Source organism: Sarcophilus harrisii, chromosome 4 (assembly GCF_902635505.1).
Source record: "Sarcophilus harrisii chromosome 4, mSarHar1.11, whole genome shotgun sequence".
Classification (NCBI taxonomy): Eukaryota; Metazoa; Chordata; class Mammalia; order Dasyuromorphia; family Dasyuridae; genus Sarcophilus; species Sarcophilus harrisii.
This window is the reverse complement of record NC_045429.1, coordinates 86,949,705-86,971,163: the sequence shown is the minus strand read 5'-3', so window position 1 is coordinate 86,971,163 and position 21,459 is coordinate 86,949,705.

The following is a 21,459-nucleotide window of genomic DNA, read 5'->3' as shown; positions in this document are numbered from 1 at the left end:
CAACACTTTTGGAAAATCATGTTGGTGGTTGGACAATGAATTAGAATTGGGCAGAGATTGAGGCAGGTGTGAAGTGATGACAGTTTTCACTTGAGTAGTAGCAATATCAAGAGAGAAGAGTGCATCTATTGGAGAGTTGTTGCAAAAATGAAATTGATGGGCTTTTAGCAATAGATTGAATATGGGGGAAGTGGTGAGATTTAGTGAGATGTTGAGGAGGATACCTAGTTTTGAGCATTGAGGTTTGGAAGAATGTGTTGCCCTCTACAGTAATAGAAAAGGAGCAGAAGAAGAGGGAGTCTACAGGGGAAAATATGACATAATATTGATGAGAAAACCACCAAAGAGGACTAAGAAAGAGGAGAGAGTGGTGTCCACCTGTATACTGAATTCACTGATGGGAATGGTAATTAAATCAGGCATTATTGGTGCTATGTTTTCACATGATAATATTTAATATTTTTGCCCTATTTATTATAATTAGATGAATATTATAACATCATTCACATGATAAAATTGATAAATCAATCTATGTAGTAGCTCTTGGAGAGGTATCACCAGGGTAGTAGTAGTCATGATGAAATATGTTTTCTGGTTTTAAGGAACTTGTCTTGAAGAGACAAAGTTCACAAAATAGAAAGCACTAGAGAATATTTCAGTCTTTAAGCAGGTAAGTTCTGTGATCCAGGGGATAAATGTTATAATAGTCCAAAACTTACAAATCACTGTGGGAATATTAGTCAGATTTCTGTGCTTCATGACAATTATACAATTTGAACTGATCCTCAAAAAAAAAAAAAAAAAAAGAAAAGAAAAGAAAAAGAAAAAAATATAATATAAAGGCTTCTCAAGGAATTTATGCTGTTTAGTGATAGAAAATGATTAGAATTTGCCACCCAAGCAAGTAATGTAAATAATGAATGAAACAAAATGGAACAAATATGTTTTAATAGACAGAATAAAATAAACATTAATTTAAAAATGTTCTTACCTTTGACACCATTTAAATTCTCTTTCCCTCCTCTCTCTCTCTCTCCCCTCTGTCTCTGTCCTCTGTCAAACACACACACACACACACACACACACACGATGTATGAATGAATGGGTATATATGGAAAAATTTCAATAAACAGCAAGGATTTGGGATCATATGGAAGATTTAACTCTAGTGGTCTATGAGAACACTTGCTCTTAACATTGAGAAAGAGTGCATTGATTTTTAACATATCATTAAGAAGTGAATTAGTCATTTTCCATTAAATTATTAGAAATATCACATGAATATTTTGTTCCCCAGTGATATTTTCTTCCTTCCTTCCTCCCTCTCTCCCTCTCTCCCTCCCTCCCTCTTTCTCTCCCTCTTTTCCTTCTTCTCTCCCTCCTTCCTTCACTTGCTTCCTCCCTTCTTTCTTCCTTTCCTTCCTCCCTCCCTTCCTCCCTTCTTTCCTTCCTTCCTTCCTGCCTTCCTTCATTTCCCCTCCTTCCTTCCTTCCTTCCTTCCTTCCTTCCTTCCTTCCTTCCTTCCTCCCTTCCTTCCTTCCTTCCTTCCTTCCTCCCTCCTTCCTCCCTTCCTCCCTTTCTCCCTTCCTTCCTTCCTTTCTCCCTCCCTCCCTCCCTTCCTTCCTTCTTTACTTCCATCATCTTTTCAAAAACATAACCTAGAAATAATTATATGTACATACACACAGATCCACATAGACATATATACATACATGTGAGCATACAGCTTTTCACAGTACAGTGAGTGAAAAGGGCATTGGACCAAGAATCTGGGAAATATTTTATCAAAATTCATCTTGAGCACTTTTAAGTTCTATGACCCTAGGTAAGTCACTTATACTTTGTCTGCCTTCCTTTCTTCAACCATAAAATTGAGGGAATAACAGCATTTATCTCCCAAGTTTGTTATGAGGCTAAAATGAGATCATGTATTTCCAAACAATTTTGCAAACTTTAAGGTTCTGTATAAATTCTACTTATATATGGCTTTAGATTGCCTATTTTTTAAGAAGGGAAAATACTTTGGGTATGGATGATTGGTTATATTTCATTTCTATCATGCACATGTCAAACATACTTAGGAGCCAGGCTTCCATTGAAGCCATCCCTTTCCAAGGAATGAGTGCTGTTTTGTGATGAAACATCAGTAGAATGTGCCATTCAAAAGAGTAATGTAAATAATGAATGAAACAAAATGGAACAAATGTGTTTTAATAAACAGAATAAAATAAATATTAATTAAAAATGCTTTTACCTTTGGTATTGTTTAAGTTCTCTCTCTCTCACTCTCTCTCCTCTCTCTCTCTCCTCTCTCTCCTCTCTGTTTCCTCTCTCTCTCTCTCTCTCTCTCTCTCTCTCTCTCTCTCTCACACACACACACACACACACACACACACACACATGATGCATGAATGAATAAACACATATGGGAAAATTTCAATGAATGGTGAGGCTTTTGGATCATAGGGAAGACTCAACTCTAATTGTCTGTAAGGACACTTGCTCTCAACATTGAGAAAGAAAGCATTGATTTTTAGCATTTCATTAAGAAGTGAGTTAGTCATTTTCCATTACATTATTAGAAATATCAGTTATGAATACTTTGTTCCCCAGTGGTATTTTCCAGAGCATAAGAGATCAAAACACATGCTTTTGAAGATTCACATTGTCAGCTGCAGTGATTTCCTGCACAATTAACAAGTATTAATTAATGTTCTTTTAGACCTCATGATTTATGCTGCCATATTATCCAGAGATAAATTTTAGTATTTCCAGCTGCAGTCTCACTAATTACTCAGGATTTCCTTAAGGTTTTCAGAAGTTTTCATCTGCACTAGCACCGAAATTTAATATGAAATTTTGATTGGCCAATGAGGAAAGTTCAATCAAGGATTCCCCCCCTCCTCCAGCCCCAACTTAATAGTATTGCCCTCCAATTAAATGTGAGGATAGATTTTAATATTCACTTTTTTGTAATTTCTTTGTTCCAAATTTTTTTCCTCCTCTTGAACTCTCCCTCTTTCTCAAGACTGAAAGCAATCTGATATTGGTTATGCATGTACAATCAATCATATTTCCACATTAGTCATGTAAAAAAAAAAAAGAATCAGAAAAAAAGGGAAAAGGCACATGAAAGAAAAAAAAAAAAAACTTACAAAAAAGTGAAAATTGTATGCTTCAATCTTTATTCAGACTCCATAGTTCTTTCTTTGGATGCAGTTGCAATTTTCTATCACAAGTCTTTTGCTGTTGTCTTGGATCATTGCTTTGCCGGAAGGAGCTAAATCTATCATAGTTGATCATTACATAATGTTGCTTTTATGTACAATGTCTCCTGGTTCTGCTCACTTTTAGTCAGCATCAGTTCATATAAGTCTTTCCAGGATTTTCTGAAATCTCTGCTCATCATTTCTTACAGTATACTAATATACTAATATACAGTATATTAATAGTTCAATCACAATGTGTTCAGCTATTCAATTGATGGGCATCCCTTTGATTTCCAATTATTTGCTATCACAAAAGAGCTATTATAAATATTTTTGTCTGTGCAGATCCTTTTCCTTTTTTATTATTTCTCAAGTCAATTATGCACAGTCATTCCTTTTTCCCTTTTCCCTTTTCCCTTTTCCCTATAGTTTGACCTTTTTGTGACCAATTAGCAAAGAATTATTACATGACTTAATGGCTTTTTTCTGTTGTATGATAATCATTACCATATTCATAATGAAAGAATTCTGTGTTGGATTTTCATTCAGAGTATGAATCCTTTGTAACTTTGAAGTAGTCATTGAATTCAGAGGTGTTAAAATTTCCTTGCCAGACACATGTCGCAGATAGCATTTTTATCAAAACCAGATTGAAATGTAAAATACAATACAACCTAGATAATGTTAATTTGTAATATTCTAAATCAATATTGCTGCATGTATATGTCCTTTTTTTGTTTTGTTTTTGTTTTTGTTTTTTTTTTTTTTTTTTGCTGAGACATTTGTTGCTAAGTGACTTGCCCAGGGTCACACAGCTAGGAAGTGTTAAGTGCCAGATTTGAACTCAGGTCCTCCTGACTTCAGGGCTGATGTTATCTATTCTGCCACCTAGCTGCCCCTGCATGTATATATTTCTATTTGAATTTGATACCACTGCACTGATAGACCTAAAACTTAACTCCTCAATAAAATAATGGAGTTGTATTATGTGTAAGGATAATGTGTAAGAATAATTCAAGTTTCAAAATACACCAATGTAAAAACACACTCTGTTTTTTATTGTTATTGTATTTCTTTTATTATTTTCTCTTCTATGTGCTTTTAACAAGCCAAAGAATATATCTGAATAAAAAACATTTTTTTAGTTTTATAAATATATTACAGTCTACAACATGTTGTGTTTAAAACTTTTTTAGGGTTTTATATGGTTTTCATCACCTTAGAGAGGGAGTGTGGCAGAATTTTGGATTTTGGAGCATCTCATTGGATTAAATCCTGGTTTATGTTAATTCCTCATGGTCCCAAAGTAACTCTTGAAGATTGTAAATTAATGATAAGCTGTGATGAAGTAATTTCCACAATGTGACTTCCCTATGCTAATGAAATCATAGCTCTATGTTGAAAACAACAACAGCAGAAGCAGCATCAACAAACAGGCCTCTCCTCCATCCCTATTAAACAAAATCCTTAATAATCACATATTATTTTAAGGTTTACAAACCATTTTCCTCACAATCCTTTTAGTTAATTAATATAGGCATTATCCTTTTTAAAAATATATATAATAGGAAAATGAGGCTTTGCAAAGGTAATAACTTAACCACAAATCACAAAAGCTAGTGCTGAAGTAGAGGTAAACCCAGGTTTTGTGGTCTAGAAATATATTATCTACATTATCTTCACAGCTGGTACATGTTGACATAGTTTTATATCTATGTATATCTGCATAACTATATGTTAATTTCTTGATAAAAGGGAATGTTAAAAGATTTTTCTTCAGGCCTAATATGAAAGACAATTTTAATAAACGCAAATAAAAACAGAGGGCACTAAACTATGCATAAGAATCTCTTTGATTAATTGACTTAGAAAACTACAAAATTTTCCTTTTCTATATTATATCGTATTTTTATTTATTTTATTAAATATTTCCATTTTATGTTTTAATATGGATCAGGTTGTATCAGGAGTGTTTCTGTAATTGTACATGAGTGTATTATGTCTTAGTCATAAGAAAATATTTAACAGTTTCTGAATAATACAGACACAGAGACATACAAACATATAAATACACATAGGACTATTATAATTGGTGTAAGAGAATGTTTAAATATCTGAATGTCACATGCACATATCTTCTATGATATCTAACATAAATACGATATTATTTATGACAAAATGGGAAATTTGTTTTTTTTTTAATTGTCTAAAAAATTAAGAATATAATAAGAGGATGAGGCTTTGGAGGCTTTTCCACATGTAAATATAGTTATTGCATGGCTGATATCAGTCCATATAATGTAGGTGAGTATATAACCTAAAGGAAACAAACATATAAATAAAATTAATAGCAACAACAATCTGTTTAGGTTGCTGATGTTCCCTTGACTAGTAAGAAGTTAATTTGTCCTGAGCAAAGTGAATATTTTTTTATAAGTGTAATGCCAGAGAAACTGAGGCAGGATAGAGATTAGAGAGTTTTTAATATTTTATTAATTGGAGAGCATAATTCACTGGACAGGACTCTCATCTAAAAGTATCCAATGATGAATGGAAGAATCCCATATCCTTATATACCTTTTACAAACAAAGAAGGGGACATAAGTGGGAAATTTCTTCACAGACCCATTTGGTTCTGTCAGGATAGGGGAGGAGGCTATACATTCTTACTAAAAGCCAGAGTCTGGATGTCTGAATAAACAGAAGTAAAGATGTCAATGAAGTATCTGGGATTGTCTTATCTTTTGGAATATTTTAGAGGGATGGTGTCATAAATTCTTGAGGACAGGAGTTAGGAATCAGGAAGTCTGATCTCCCCCTCTTTTTGAGTCTCACATTAAAAATTTATAATCTTAGAGCAAATAGTCCTCAGTCTTAATGGACCAGAGCGGGGTTTTACAATTAAGGGGATTGAGGCAGAAGAGTTAAGGAAACTGAGATAGAATAATTCAAGGAAACTCAGTCAGGACAAAAAGGGAAACTAGTGCAGGGAAACTGAGGTAGAATAGTTCAAAGAGACTGTGGCATAACATTAGTGTCCCTTTGATGAGGGCCCTATAGCTTGGGGTTCTGCATGTGTTAAAAAAAAATCTCTAAAAATCTTCTCATAAAAATCTCCTTTATTGGACTAATAAGAAAGGATTTTCAAATAATCTGATGTTGTATAAGCCTAATTATTTTTAAATTTATACCTGAATGACAGCTATGAAATAATAAAATTGTCATGTTTTTAAAATATGAGATGGTGTTATGAAAATCAAATAATTCCCAGCAAAGTTCCTCATTGATTACAGAAGTATGTAGCATTGAATTTTCCCCCAAGAGGAGTTACTTCATCTTTTGAAATATTGATCCATTACATAATAATATATGACTATACTTCAGATTTGAGCCATTGTCTTGCCCCAGAGCCTGGAAGGTTGTAAAGACTAAAAGTTGTTTTAAAACCTCAAGCCACCTAGTAGCTGTTAGGAAATGCATTTTCTCAGTCATCTCTGAAAAGATGAAGAAATAATTCCATCCCAATGTTACATAATGCATTTGCACATTTAATTTCCAAGAAAGGTTAATTACATTGCACTATTAATATGACCCTAAATGCATCCTGAAGCCAGAAAGCATAAATGATTTTTAAGTACACATTGAAGTAGAGTTCTTCCCTTAGGGCTGTTCTTAAGTTGTTTGTGCTCAGCTAAGCAAGAAGAGATATGCATATCTCTTCTGTGATTGTGCTTAGGATCCCTGAAGTTTAAGCCTGGAGGAATATGAGGCAAAAATTCAATAGCAATTTTTTTTTTGATGCTAGCATCTAAACAAAGAGGAAACATCATCACTTCCTCTCACCCCAAATGTATTGAGAAAAAAAAAAGAAACAAAACAAAAGCTGCAACCTCAACAAATTTTGGGAAAAAAAGAACTAGCTAAAGATTGGCTTCCTCTTACTCTCTTTGAATTCATTAAAGTCAGAGTTATCTGAAGAAGTTCCAATGATCATTTTTCATTGTGCAACTCAATAGTCATTATATAAGTCTGGAGGCAAAGAATTTCTCCTGACCATAAAATATTGACATATATATGTATATATATGAATTCATATGTGTGTGGATATGAAGAGACAGAGAGAGACAAATACAGACAGGGACAGAGAGGGACAGAGACAGAGAAACCATTTAATAAATGATATATGCCAGGCATTCACTGTGCTGATCAGTAGAGACATATGTGAAAGGAAACAAGACAGACTGTGCTTTCATTAAACTTACATTCTAATGGGAGATGACTACACATAAAAAGAAAACTTAAAAGAGGTCAAGAATACAGCCATGTGATGTATATATGATGAGAAGGTGAGGTGAATGAAATATGTGGTTTATAGCAAAATAAAGGGAAAACTTACTTATGAAAGCTCAGTTTTTTAGGAACATATTCCGATGTTCATTTGAGAAGTAGAAAGACACTAGAGATAGACATTTTAATTTAGCAGAGGTAGTATGTTGTGGAGAGATCCGAAAATCTTCCTACCTATACCATTTTCCCATTAATCCTAGATATGCTCTTTAGAGCAAATGACAATAAATCTATTCTGTGGTGAGATTTCTTTTTTCCTTTTTTTTTTCCTTTTTATTTTTCTTGTCCCCCTCCTCCCATTTGACCGGTCTTAAAAAGATCATTATAGATAGAGGACACATGCACTGGGAACATCTAAATATAAAGTCCCATCTTTGGCTTATGGAAGGTGATATGTCTCTTGATTAGTGAAATATATTAACAGCCTCTGACTCAGAATAATACAACTGAAATTTTTATAAAGAAGAAATAGTATGACTGTTGGGAAGGTGTTTGGTTATACAAAAGGTTGGAAGAAATTATTTTGTTGGAAAATACTGGGTATCAAAGATAAACATAGCATAGATTGTGGTTACTGAATTTTTCATGGGGTTAACAAGACCTCGACTAGACAATTTATCAGGTGATATAAATCTTGAAGTATACATAAATATGGGGGGAATAACTGTTCAGATTGTATTTCTAATTCTTTGAATTGATTCTCAGTTAATGTGGTTTTACACACTCAACAAATCTGCTGGCCATATTTTAACTGATCACTTTTTGTTGTTGTTGTTTAAAAATGGAATCAGAAATGGAATGTGATATCTTTGTCATAGTTTGACAAGGAGAACACAGCTCAAATCTATCTAGACAATGTATTTTTATTTCCCTTAAAAAGCTTAAGATTAGGACTGGTAGAGTTGAAAGAACACTTGCATAGGACTCACAAGATTTAAAATCAAATTCTACCCCTTCTACTTTCTAGCTTTGTGACTTTAGGTATGTGATTTAGCATGTTTATGCCTTATTTTTCTCTTTTGCAAATGAGAGGGTTAAATTAGATGGCCTTTGTGATTTCTTCTAGCTACAAATCTATGTAAATATTAGCTTATTGGTTAAAATGTATTTATGCACACACTTAGACACACATGTTTATAATGTTTGTAGATATATATATATATACATATTTATAAATATAATAGTGTATGCATTTGTATATATTTATATGTTTATATATTATAAACATTATATCTATGTCATAATATCAACTTATTCCATTTTCAACGAATTAAAACTTCTAATTGTTTTTCATAGTAATTTATGATTGTTTATCTCTCTCACTTACTTTTTGCACAGTTGATCTCTTGAAATAAAGTGAAGGAATCCAGATTTTGTCTTGCATTATTATAGGTTATTGTTTTTTTTAACTTTCTCCCCAATGTTTGCTCTTTGAGTTTTTGTTTAATCCTCATTCTATTACTTAACAAAGTACATGTAGCTTCTGGATTTCAATAAGGGCTTGTAAAGTTTCCATTATTTAAGTTTCTCTTTTGGTGGGAACTCCCTTCAATAATTCAGATATTAACATATCTTTAACTTAGTACCAAAGTTCAGTGGACTTTCCTGAGGCATATAAAGACAAAGGGACTTACTTCATTCATTGAGTCAGTGATATAGTAAGTGTCAACAAATTTTGGCCTAAGTCTGTATCAGGCAAAAAGTATATTTAAATAAGATTTATTTATATTTTAATATAAAATTTATTAAAACAAAGTATATTTAAAAATGTAAAAAAAAATATTCTTAGCTTCCCAGGTTTTACAAATAGAAGCAGAGGGCCACATCATTATTAGGTATTGTTCTTCATGATACTTATGTAGTTGCATACTTCCATTATATCCTCTCCATTTGCTGCCTTTGCAATTATAGGAGGACAAAAGTCTAGATTTGGCTATTGAACAATTGTTTGCAGACTCCTTGTATTGGAGTAAGGATTTATTTTTATCTACTATCATATTTCTAATTTATCTTGATATGTTCATCTAATTGGATAACAAGCTAAGGTTTCTGCTAACCTTTTTCCTTTGTGAAACAATATTGCTTATAATCTTTTATCTCCTTATGTTATCTTTTGGAAATGAATTTATGTTGTAAACTTCTTTTGTACTTTTCCTTATACATCCATCTACTTTGTAAAAGACCTCTTTTGTTTTTTTTTTTACTTGCTAAGATAGTTTCTGGGCTATTTTTACCTTTTTGTAGTGATTATTTTGTCTAGATTAAATTTCTATGGGAAATACTTCATGTTGTTTTGTATGACTTAAAATTTAATGACAGAATATTTTAATATCTATAGCTTGTGTTAAGGTCCTTTGAAGTTATTATAATTTTACCTTTTTATAACTTTCAAATTCCTTGGTCTACTCAATTTCTATAACCTAGTCTTCTGCTATAACTAACTTCCAAGCCTAGATGATCATAACCTTGCTCTCTTCCCATCACCTCTAAAAATTCCATTTCAATATTTATGAACTCCAAAATGTTTTATCTAATCATAATCTTTTTATCATTCCAATTTTTTTCTGAATTATGAGTCATATGCCTATTACTTAGCTTCATTTTGACCTCTAATAGTTCTATTCCTCTGTTCTTTCCTGGGTCATTACTCCTAGACTGTCCAAACTCTCTTTTCCTCCCTAACTTGATCACCAGTGAATCAGTTCAATGCTGCATGATTCTTTACCCTAAAATCTTTTATGTCTTATTCTATTGCTGATCAAAATTGACAAATCACAATCTTGGATGCCACTTGCCAGCTCTCATTTTTGTTACTTTTCATAAACTACTGGAGATTGAGAAAATCACAAAGCCACTATAAATGCAAGGGTCCTTATGACAGCAGGGTAATCCTTTTATAATTCTCTATTTTATTTTGCTATCCTAATCAGCACAAATCTTTTCATTGCTCCTCATACCTCCAATGACAGTTGAATATTTTGTTTCACACTTCATCCAAAACTCAAGACCTTTTTTGTGAGTTCCCACTTCCTGTCTCTGTTTTGTCTCCCACCATTCAGATATCTTTAACTATTTCCTCAATCACCTGTCTCTCACATAAAAGTAAACTTTATTATTGCCAAGGTAAATCTATCTACATGCATCGTTGAGCTCATCCCATCCCATTTTTTCCAACAGATTTTTTCCACTATTACTCCTACTCTCATTCATCTCAGATCTTTAAATATTAGCTATTTTCCTACTGCTAGGAAAAAATTCCACATCTCCCAAATTGGAAGAAAAGTAAATGAATGACCTAACAAATAAGCAAAATGCTTATATGACTACCCAATTCTATGTGATATCTATCAGCTTGCATGCCTTTTTCTCCTTATGATTTTGCTTAAGAAATTCAGTTGCAACTTGACTTTCATTTCCTCCCTCCTACTCAATACTGAATGATGATCTTATCATTTAACTGAAACTGCTCTATCCAAAGTTACTAATGTTCTCTAATAACATAGCCAATCATCATCCTTCTTGACTTTTCTGCAGCCTGTGACACAATCAATCTTCTCCTGAAAACTTTGTCCTCTCAATAATCTCTAGATTTTTATAATGTTTCTCTCTACTTGTGCTTTTACTTGTTTTATTATTCTTGCTTTTTAAAGACCTTGCTCTATGACTTATTCTTTTCTTTCTCTATATAAGTTTACTAGATGATTTCATCTGCTCCCATGGATTGAACCATTTTTGCTATTCTAATGATTTCCAGATCTCTATATTCTGACTTAGTTCCTTCTAAGTTACAGTCTTATATCACTAACTGTCATATGGGCATTTTGAATTTTACTTGTCATAAACATTGAAACCTCAGTTTTTGCAGAAGAGATTTTATCATCTTATAATCCCAAATTTTCCTTTATTCACAAATTTTCTTTTTTTCTTGAGACCCTCACATACTCCTAGTCACACAGGCTTTGAACCATGGTGCTTCTTCAAATTTCTCTCTCCTACTCACAGCACATATTTAATCTGTTTTGAGGTTTTTCCATATCCTTTATGAAAATGTCAAGTTTACCTTGGTTCATAGATGTTACATTTCAGTTTCCTATATAATATATATTTTCATAGCACTAGACTTTCATTTCATCACCACGTGCAGCCACAGATGACTTCTGTTTGAGGTTCCAACTATTTCATTATTACTAGAGTTACTTGCAGTTGTCCTTTCCAAAAAAAAAACTGAAACTCTCTCTCTTTGACTTATTTTCTGTCAGTTATTTCTGACATAATATTTTCAATTATATATTTTTCTATAATTTTATTTCTAGAACTTTCTTATTGTCCCTTTCAGCAGTATTTTTCCCTCTTGTTCCATACTAATTTTCATGGCATTTAGTTATTAGAAAAGATTTTTATCATCTGTTGTTTTTAATAGTATTTTATTTTTCTAATCACATGTGAAGATACTATTTGACATTCATTTTTGTGAGATTTTGAATTCCAATTTTTCCCATACTTGCTTAACCTTCCCCCAACCCCAAGACAGCAATAAATCAAATATAAGTTATACATGTGTAATCATTTTCAACATATTTTCATATTCAACATCATCATTGTCAAGAAAAAAAAGAATCAGGACAAAAAGGAAAAACTTTGAGAAAAAAAGGAGGAAAAAGATGAAAATAATATTCTTTAATTCACATTCAGTCACCATAATGTTGTTTCTGGATACAGATGGCATCATTTATTCTAAGGTATCAATTTTTCTTTGCCATTCCTTCTCTCTAGATATAAATTTTGTATCTCCTGATTTATTTATTTGAAATATTCCTATGTATGTGTATATATACAGACATGCATATGTATACACACACACACACACACACATATATATATAATCAACATGACATCACCTGCTCCTTTCATTAGATTACTTTCAAATAGATTTTTGATAAATGCTAAATTAAACACATATATTTGTACTCATTAATATGTTTTGTTTTAGTATTTGTAAATGAATGATTTTGAAGCTTTTTATATTTTATTTTCTCAGATAATTTAAGAATAGATTCCCCAGCATAATAAATTGTGTAATTTTTCAGCATTATCTCTAAATTTTGTGCTTTGCCATATATATTTCATATCTTTTCTTTTTCTTTCTTTTTTCTTTCTAATTCTTTATTCAGCAAATGAATGGAAATTATTTATCTAAATGTGGTGCTAAATGTATCTATCTTTTTCTATTGTGATTTTGGTAAAATCAAAATCTTATATAGTGAGAGTTAATACAAGCTGAGTTACTGTCAAAGAAGGTGAATGTTACTATGATATCTTACCAATTATGTGATTAATACAGTTTCTTTTTGAAGAAAATAAATTGCGTGTGTGTGTGTGTGTGTGTGTGTGTAAAACTCATAGGAATTAAACAATCTGTTGGGTTCTTCCATTTCTTATCTTGAACAATATAATATATAATTTCACTTCTGTAAAATGAATGTAAAAATGGTTTAAAATATGTAAAATAAATGGAGCTAAAATCAGAATATTTATGTGTTTATGCATATATATACATGTACATATGTGCATAAACATGTTTAACATTTTTATTTTAAAGTCAAAATACTGAAAATGTTATTTCCAAAAAATGCAAGCTAACAACAACTTATAAAAAATTTTAAAACCACTAATCTAAAAGAATAAAATTAAATACTAAAAAAAATTATTTTTAAAATTTTCAAAGATGATAAAGAATGGGAAAGCTATTTATTGATGGGTCTTTATGAAGACAAAGATACTAATTCACTCCTGGTGGAGCTGTGAATTGGTTCATCTGTTCCAGAAGATAAATTTTAATTATGTAAAAATGTTATTGAATTATTCATTCACTCTGACCCAGAGATCCCACTCCTGGGATTCTACACTAAGAAAGTTACTGACAGAAATAAATGATCCATTTATACAAAAAATATTAATAGAAAATTCATTGTTATAACAAAAACATGGAAGAAGAAAAATGGTGCCTAAAAATTGTGGCTGACATTACTAAAATGTATGTCTATATTAAACTATTTTTTTTTATCGTAAAGCCTGAAGAAAATGAACAATTCAAAGAAACTGAGAAGACCATATAAAATAGTATAAAGTCAAGAATATAGAATCAAATAATATGTACAATGATTATTATATTGGGAATTGCATCAATACTGAGAGACAACAAAGCTTTGGTCACTTAAAATAGTAACATTTGGTACTACATTATCAAATTTAAAAGTATAAATATTTTCTATTAACAGCTGGTAAGTAGTAAGTGTAAAAAGTGGTATTATATCAGTCACATCCTGCTATTAAGCAGTTTTGGGTTTCTTAGGAGATATCTGTGCTATCAAGACAAAATGTTTTTTTTTTTTTCCTTCAATAATAGAAACACACACACACACACACACACACACACACACAGAGTTCAGTGAGGTTCCTGAATTTATGCAGGTAAGGAGTAGTCAGGAATTGTAATCTTTTAAAGGTAATTATAATCTCAGTATTTTGTGCCCTATGTCATGTGCTTCTAATGCTTGATCTTCTAGGCCAAAAGTATTACATGTTCTGGGGTATGGAATTAGAGAAGAGTTCTTAGAAGACAGAATATTCCTAAGAAAAGTCACTGAGAGACTAGTCAAAATCAAGGAGAAGCTCTAGTGTACAACTGTATAGCCACATTTAACTCATAGAGACCAGTGGTTCCTGTGGGGCTTGAGGGGAAAAAAATGGTCATGGTGCCCAATGGACTAGGTAGCAAATAGCTAAAGAGAAGACCTAATAGCATCAGGGAAAAAATCTCAGGAATAAAGGAAAGTCTTTTCCCCATCCATCTTAAATAATACCTGAGAAAACATTTATTTGGGCTCAGTAAAGACCACATAGGTTCAATATAATTTCTGAAGCCTAGAGAAATTATATGGCTCACTATGTAGGAAAATGTCCAAATCCAAGAAGTAACATAGGAAAGAAGTCTTCAGGAAGGAAAGTTAATCTGTCAGAAATCATTCTATGTATCAGGTAAGGAGATCACTGCAGAATTATAAAGGTGGAAAACAATTCCTTTTTAAAAATGACTTTCAGGACAGTGCTAAGAGAGCCTAACTATTTTTCTTATTAGATTTCAAATTGATGAATCTTTCCTCAATCAAACCTAAATCATCAAAATGTGATTTAGTAGTTTTGGAGAGACAATGTTAGATTTAAACTTCCAAATATATAGTATTGAATGTACTCCAGATACATGCTACTTCTTAATTTCTAAGCAAGTCACGATACTTATCAGGGCTTCAGTTTTCTCATCTGTAAAATTAGGGGGCTACATTCAATAACCTTAAAGTCTACTTCATTTCTAAATCTATGATATTCTAAGTCTTCCCAAGTCTCTATTGTTAGCTTCTACAGTCTTATTTGAGGTAATTTGGTGAAAAATTATACTATTATTATTAGCAGGATAATAAAGAAAAAATCATGAGGGCAGATTGTCTTGTCAAATATGTTTTGTAAGTTTAAGTCTTCATGGAAGAAAAGCTATAGAAGGAAAAGAAAGTTCATAATTTAGACTACCTATCTCAGATTTATTTATTTATTTTTATTAAAGCTTTTTTAAAATTTTCAAAACTTATGCAAGAGTAATTTTTCTACATTGAACCTTTCAAAACCTTTTGTTTCAAATTTCCCCTTTTTCTTTCCACCCTGTCCCCTAGATGGCAAGTAATACAATATATGTTAAATATATAAAAAATAAATACTAAATCCAATTTATAGACATATACATATATATACATATTTATACAATTATTGTGCTGCAAATGAAAAATCAGATCAAAAAGGGGAAAAGTGAGGAAAAAAACCAAATTGCAATCAATCAAAGCAAAAAGAGTGAAAGTGCTATGTTGTGATCCACACTCAGTTCCCACAAACCTCTCTCTGGGTGTAAATGTCTCTCTTCATCACAAGATCATTGGAACTGACCTCAGTCATCTCATTCTTGAAAAGAGCCACATCCATCAAAATTAATAATTGTATAATCTTCTTGTTGCTGTGGATTATGATCTCCTGGTTCTGTTCATTTCACTTAGCATCAGTTCATGTAAGTTTCTTCAGGCCTCTCTGTATTCATCTTGCTGGGGTGGGCATCCACTCAGTTTCCAGTTTCTTGCCACTAAAAAAGGACTCCCAGAAACATTTTTGCACATGTGGAACCCTTTCACTCCTTTATGATCTTTTTGAGATATAAGCCCAGTAGAAACACTCCTGGATCAAAGTTATGCACAGTTTCATCGTCCTTTGGTCATAGTTCCAAATTGCTCTCCAGAATGGTTGATCAGTTCACAATTCCACCAAGAGTGATTTGTCCTGGTTTTCCCACATCCCCTCCAACATTTTCCTGTCATATTAACTAATCTGAAAGTTGTGCAATGGAACCTCAGAGTTGTCTTACTTTGCATTTGTCTGATCAACAGTGATTTAGAGCACCTTTTCATATGGCTAGAAATGGTTTGAATTTTGTCATCTGAAAATTGTCTGTTTGTATCCTTTGACCATTTGTCAATTGAAGAATGGTCTGAATTTTTATAAATTTGAATCAATTCTCTATATATTTTAAAAATGAGGCCCTTATCAGAACCCTTGAATGTAAAATTTCCCCCCAATTTATTGCTTCACTTCTAATTTTGTCTACATTGGGTTTGTTTGTATAAAAACATTTTGACTTAATATAATAAAAATTATCTGTTTTGTGTTCAGTAATGCACTCCAATTCTTTGGTCACAAATTCCTTCCTTCTCCACAGACCTGAGAGGTAAACTATCCTTTTGTTCTTCTAAATTGTTTATAATATCATTCTATGTCTCAATTATGAACCCATTTCAACTTTATCTTGGTATACAGTGTTAAGTGTGGATCGATGTCTAGTTTCTGCCATACTAATTTTCAATTTTCCCAGCAGTTTTTGTCAAATAGTGAATTCTTATCCCAAAAGCTGGGTTCTTTGGCTTTGTCATACACTGGATTACTATAGTCATTGACTATTTTATGCCATGAACCTAATCTGTTCCACTGATTGACTACATTTTTCTTAGCCAGTACCAAATGGTTTTGATGACTACTGCTTTATAATATAGTTTTAGGTCTGATATAGGTAGGTCATCCCCATTTCCATTTTTTTCATTAATTCCCTTGAAATTCTTGACCTTATCTTCTTCCAGATGAACTTTGTTGTTATTTTTTTTTCTAGATTTGTAAAATAATTTCTTGGGAGTTTGATTGGTGTGACACTGAATAAGTAGATTAATTTAGATAGTATTATCATTTTTATTATATTAGCTTGGCCTACTAATAAGCACTTTTTCCAATGGATTAGATCTGGCTTTATTTGTGTGAAAAGTGTTTTGTAATTGTGATGAACATTAAATCTAAACAATCCTTGAAGAGAAGAGCAAGAAAGAAGAGCATACAGAAAAATCTTCATCATGGTGCTGATGCGATGTTTGCCATCTGGTACACTAGTAAATAGAAGGAAGAAGTTCATATCTTTGCCTATGTCACCCAATTGCCAGCAGGGATAACTTAAAAAATTCATGTTACAAATTCATTTTTGGGTAAGGTAAGTGTAAATTATATCTGTTAGAGAAGAGATACTGGAACTACTATACAAAGGCAGAACTGTTGATTTCTGACTCTAGAAAGCAGTAGTTGTTAATGTTTTTCTTTTTTTTTTTTTCTTACTTAACAACTTACTTAACTTGTTGTAACAAGTATTTTTATCGTTTTTGTTGCTTTTAGTATTTGAAATGATAATACTATAAATAGCATTATGAAATAATTCAAGCTTGAGAAATCAAGCCAAAGTCAGACCTCTTGCTTTTTTAAGTATATGAAATATCCAGCTTATAATTACAAAATAATATATAACATGTACAAATTTTTTAGAATAATTTCTGAGACTAATTTAGTTTAGAAATACAAATCCCTTTTACTTTTGTTTCAAACTATTTCCTCAAAAGATTATGGCATCAACATTGTGCTCAAATCTAGATTTGAGCACAATGTTGATGCCATAATCATTTTTTAAAGTATCGATTTTTTAAAAAAAAGTATCAATAATTATGGGTCACCCTACTGTGACATTATACATTAACTCAATTATGTCTAGATTAACCTTTAGAATTTTTAATTATAAAAATGTTTAAAATTACAAATGCTATGGAATACATTTTTACTCACTTTTATATTCTATGACAGACGCTCTATCAGTCTTAAACAATGTATTCAGCAAATTCCAAACAATATGGTTCCTAGAGATAGCTAGGTGTTGCAGTGGATAGAATGAATGCCAGATCTGTATTCAGAACAAGCTGAGTTCAAACCTGTCTTTAGAAACTTAGTAAAAGGATATCTCTAGACCAATAATTGTTTGTCTCAGTTTCTTCACTTTTACAATAGAGATTTGAATAACACCTACTCTCAACGTTGTAAGAATAAAATGAGCTAATAACATTTATCTATATTTTTCCAAGTCTTGAAGTTCAATATAATTGATTATTTGGTTGCTAATCAATTTATAATATGAAATAGAACAAGCATATCCATTCTTTCAACTGACTCTAGGAAAGACCACTATAGCAGCAGGAAATGATGCTGCAATTACACTTTTGTAAAACACGTTGGATGTAGGATAATATGGCACAGAAATTATAGAGACAAGCAATAGATTTCTGATTATAATGATTATACCAGAGTGACTTTTACCTCTGCAGATCTCTGTTCTCCAGTGTCATATGTGTCTCTGGGGAGAGTTTTATGTATTGCAAGATTTAGAAGATTTTAATAATAGAGGAGATAGCAAAAAGATTTTGAATATTGATGGTTCTATAAAGTAAGGGCAGTGGCGAACGCTATGCTATCTTCTACTTCTTCTGTTACTCCTCTGCCAGAGGTCATATCACCTTGCCTTGGGACAACACAAACAGCATGAGATATTGGGAATTATAAAAGCAGTTGTGGCAAGAAGAGAAACCCAGAGGGAATAAATGCGATGAGAAAACAGCAGGGAAGAGTGGGTAGTAATAAAATAAAATTTTAAAAAATGAAAGTAAATTTATATTGTTTTGTTATAATTATAAGGAAATTTGACTGTATTATTTGATTAACTGGAGTTCTCTATATCCAAATCATACCAATTTACAGAATCTTTATCAGATTTTGCTTGATCTCAAACATTAGCTGATCTAATTGAGGGGTATTCTTCAGGGTATAGTGCAGCATCCAATATCTGAACACTTAAGATTTTCAGAGTCACTTAAAAATCTTTGTGAAACATTTGGATACAAAGGTGAATTGGGCTGAGCTGAGAAGACATAAGCCTGAGTCCATTTTTTTTTTTTTTTTTTTTTTTTTTGGTGGTGGGCAGAAAATGCAAGTCACAAACTTCCTCAATATTTTCATTCATAAAGTGATTGTGTTCAACTACATGATTGCTAAGATTTTAACCTATAAGCTTGTGATCTATGATAGTTGCTTAAGTCTGTGGCATCAGAAAGAGGGAATCAATCAGAAAAGTACTCAGTTGAGGGAACTGGAAAGCATTTAAGGATCTTCAAATACAATTTTTATCATTTTTCTTAACTACTACATGGGAATAGGTGACAAAGATAGTGAATGCATATTTTAGTCTTATTTATTATGAAATTCTAGTAGATTGCCATCATTTCTCTAGAATATTTCTCTAAAACAAATCCTTAATAAATCAATGAAAAAAATATTTTGAAAGGTTGTTTTTAAGTTGGCAGCAGCAGTAGTAATCTATATGTTGGTTTTGTTGTTGTTCTGGGGATAACATTTTTGATAAATGAAAAATAAAATTCTTATATAAAAATGGTAGAAAAATGTTACTTCCCTGAATGAAAAACTTTTAAAAACAAATTAAGTTCTGTTGCATCAATAAGATTTAAAATGCTGAAATGTTTTGTGTATTTATTTATCAGCAAACATAGTGTTTGAATTCATTTTAATGCAAAATTAAAGCTGTTGTTTGAGGAGACAGTTTTATTCTGGTACCTCTGCAAGTAGGTAATGCACACAAGATATTCAATTAATGTGCTTGTTTCTCTAATTATTTTTTTTCTAATTGTATTTGAAAAGCTTGAACTAGACATTAGTGTAAATGTTGGTATAATAAAATCTTATACCTTTCACTAATCAAAAAACCCAAGTGTAATTATGAGTCAGAATTCTTTCATTTACCTCAAATTCAATTTAGGTTTACTCTAGGTAAATGCATTGCATGTTAATATACATTGAAAATAGCAAAATAATACACACACATTTTGCAAATGCTATCTAATTTTCAGCTGACTGCATATGAAGCATTTTGGATTTTCATCTTTTCAATGTTATACATGGTTTGTTTAGTTAATTGATTTTATACATTCTTTTGATTTGTGTTTATTTATCAAGTCATGTAATGCAAATGCTGACCAACACACAGGGAGAACATTTGGAATTCAAATGGTGGTTCTGAATAAAAATAAGCTGAGGCTAGATGATTATACATCTGAGACATAAAACATTTCTGGTCACACTCCTTAATCCTTTAGCAAATAATGAAATTGCAAAATATAGCTGTAGTTGCCTCTGTCCCTTGTTTGGTTAAAAATGAATCTTCTATCCTTAATTCTGAAAGGTATATCACTTGTTTCTCTGCTAATATCTTTATGGTATAATCTTTTATATTAAAGTCATAATCCATTTGAAATAATTGTGAAATATGGCAAAAAAAAAAATGTTGACATAAGATATTTTCTGCCATACCACCTTCCAGTTTTCCTACTATTTTTTTTAATCAAACATGATGTGTTTTTCCTATTTGTTTATATTTTCAGTTTTATGGAACACTGAATCATTGATTTCTATTCTTTCTGACTCCTTCTTTTTCAAAACTTCCATTGATCTACTCTAATTTTTAAGTGATGGTAAATAATTTTGGTGACTTCTGATTTATGAAAAGTTTGCGATCTGTAAGTATACATATTCCTTGATCTTTTTTTCCCCTTTTTCTGTTATTTGCATTGATATTTCCTCTCTTTCTATATTGTCCTAGAATCTCATTTTCTATTCTGATAATGTATATTTTCTGCAACTAAATCTTGAGTTTTTTGGGTTTTGTTTGCACTTTCTTCTTTGGTTTCTAGTGGGTAGTAAATTGACTAGCTTTTAAAAAATATATTTTGCTTTGTATTTTAAATTTTTTATTGAGACCTTGCAAATTTGATGCATGTTTTTTTTTTTTTTTTTTTTTTTTTTCTGGAAAAATAATGTAACTTTGTACTTAAATAGTGCTTAAAAGTTTGCAACATCTTTGTTGTAGTTTGTTTTAGTTTTTCGAAGTAATCTATGTTTTCTTCCTATTGGTACTTTCTTTTCTGTATTTAAAAGTTCTAGAGAGATTTTTTGCATTATTTCTTGCATTATATTCAGTTTTTGTTGTCATTGCTATTTTGTTGACTTCTGTTCTGGATAGACTATGGTCCATTAGTTGCTTTTAAAGTTTAAACTTTTTGTCTTAAAGATCAGTGTGTTTTGTTTTTATGGAGATCAAGTGTTCTTTCAACATGATGACATTTTCTTCTCTTCTTCTAAATTGTCTTTCCATTTAATATATTTGTATTCAGTTTTCTTCTCTTTCACTTCTTTCAGCAAATCTGATGTCATGGTAGCGTGTGTGTGTGTGTGTGTGTGTGTGTGTCTTTGTGTATGTGTGTGTGTGTGTGTGTGTACTTGGCCCTTTTGTCTCTGTGAGATAACCTTCCCTCTCTGGTCTGTCCAACCCAGGTGGTTATTTATTTGTTTTAATCTGTTATACTATTTTGATGACTGTAACATT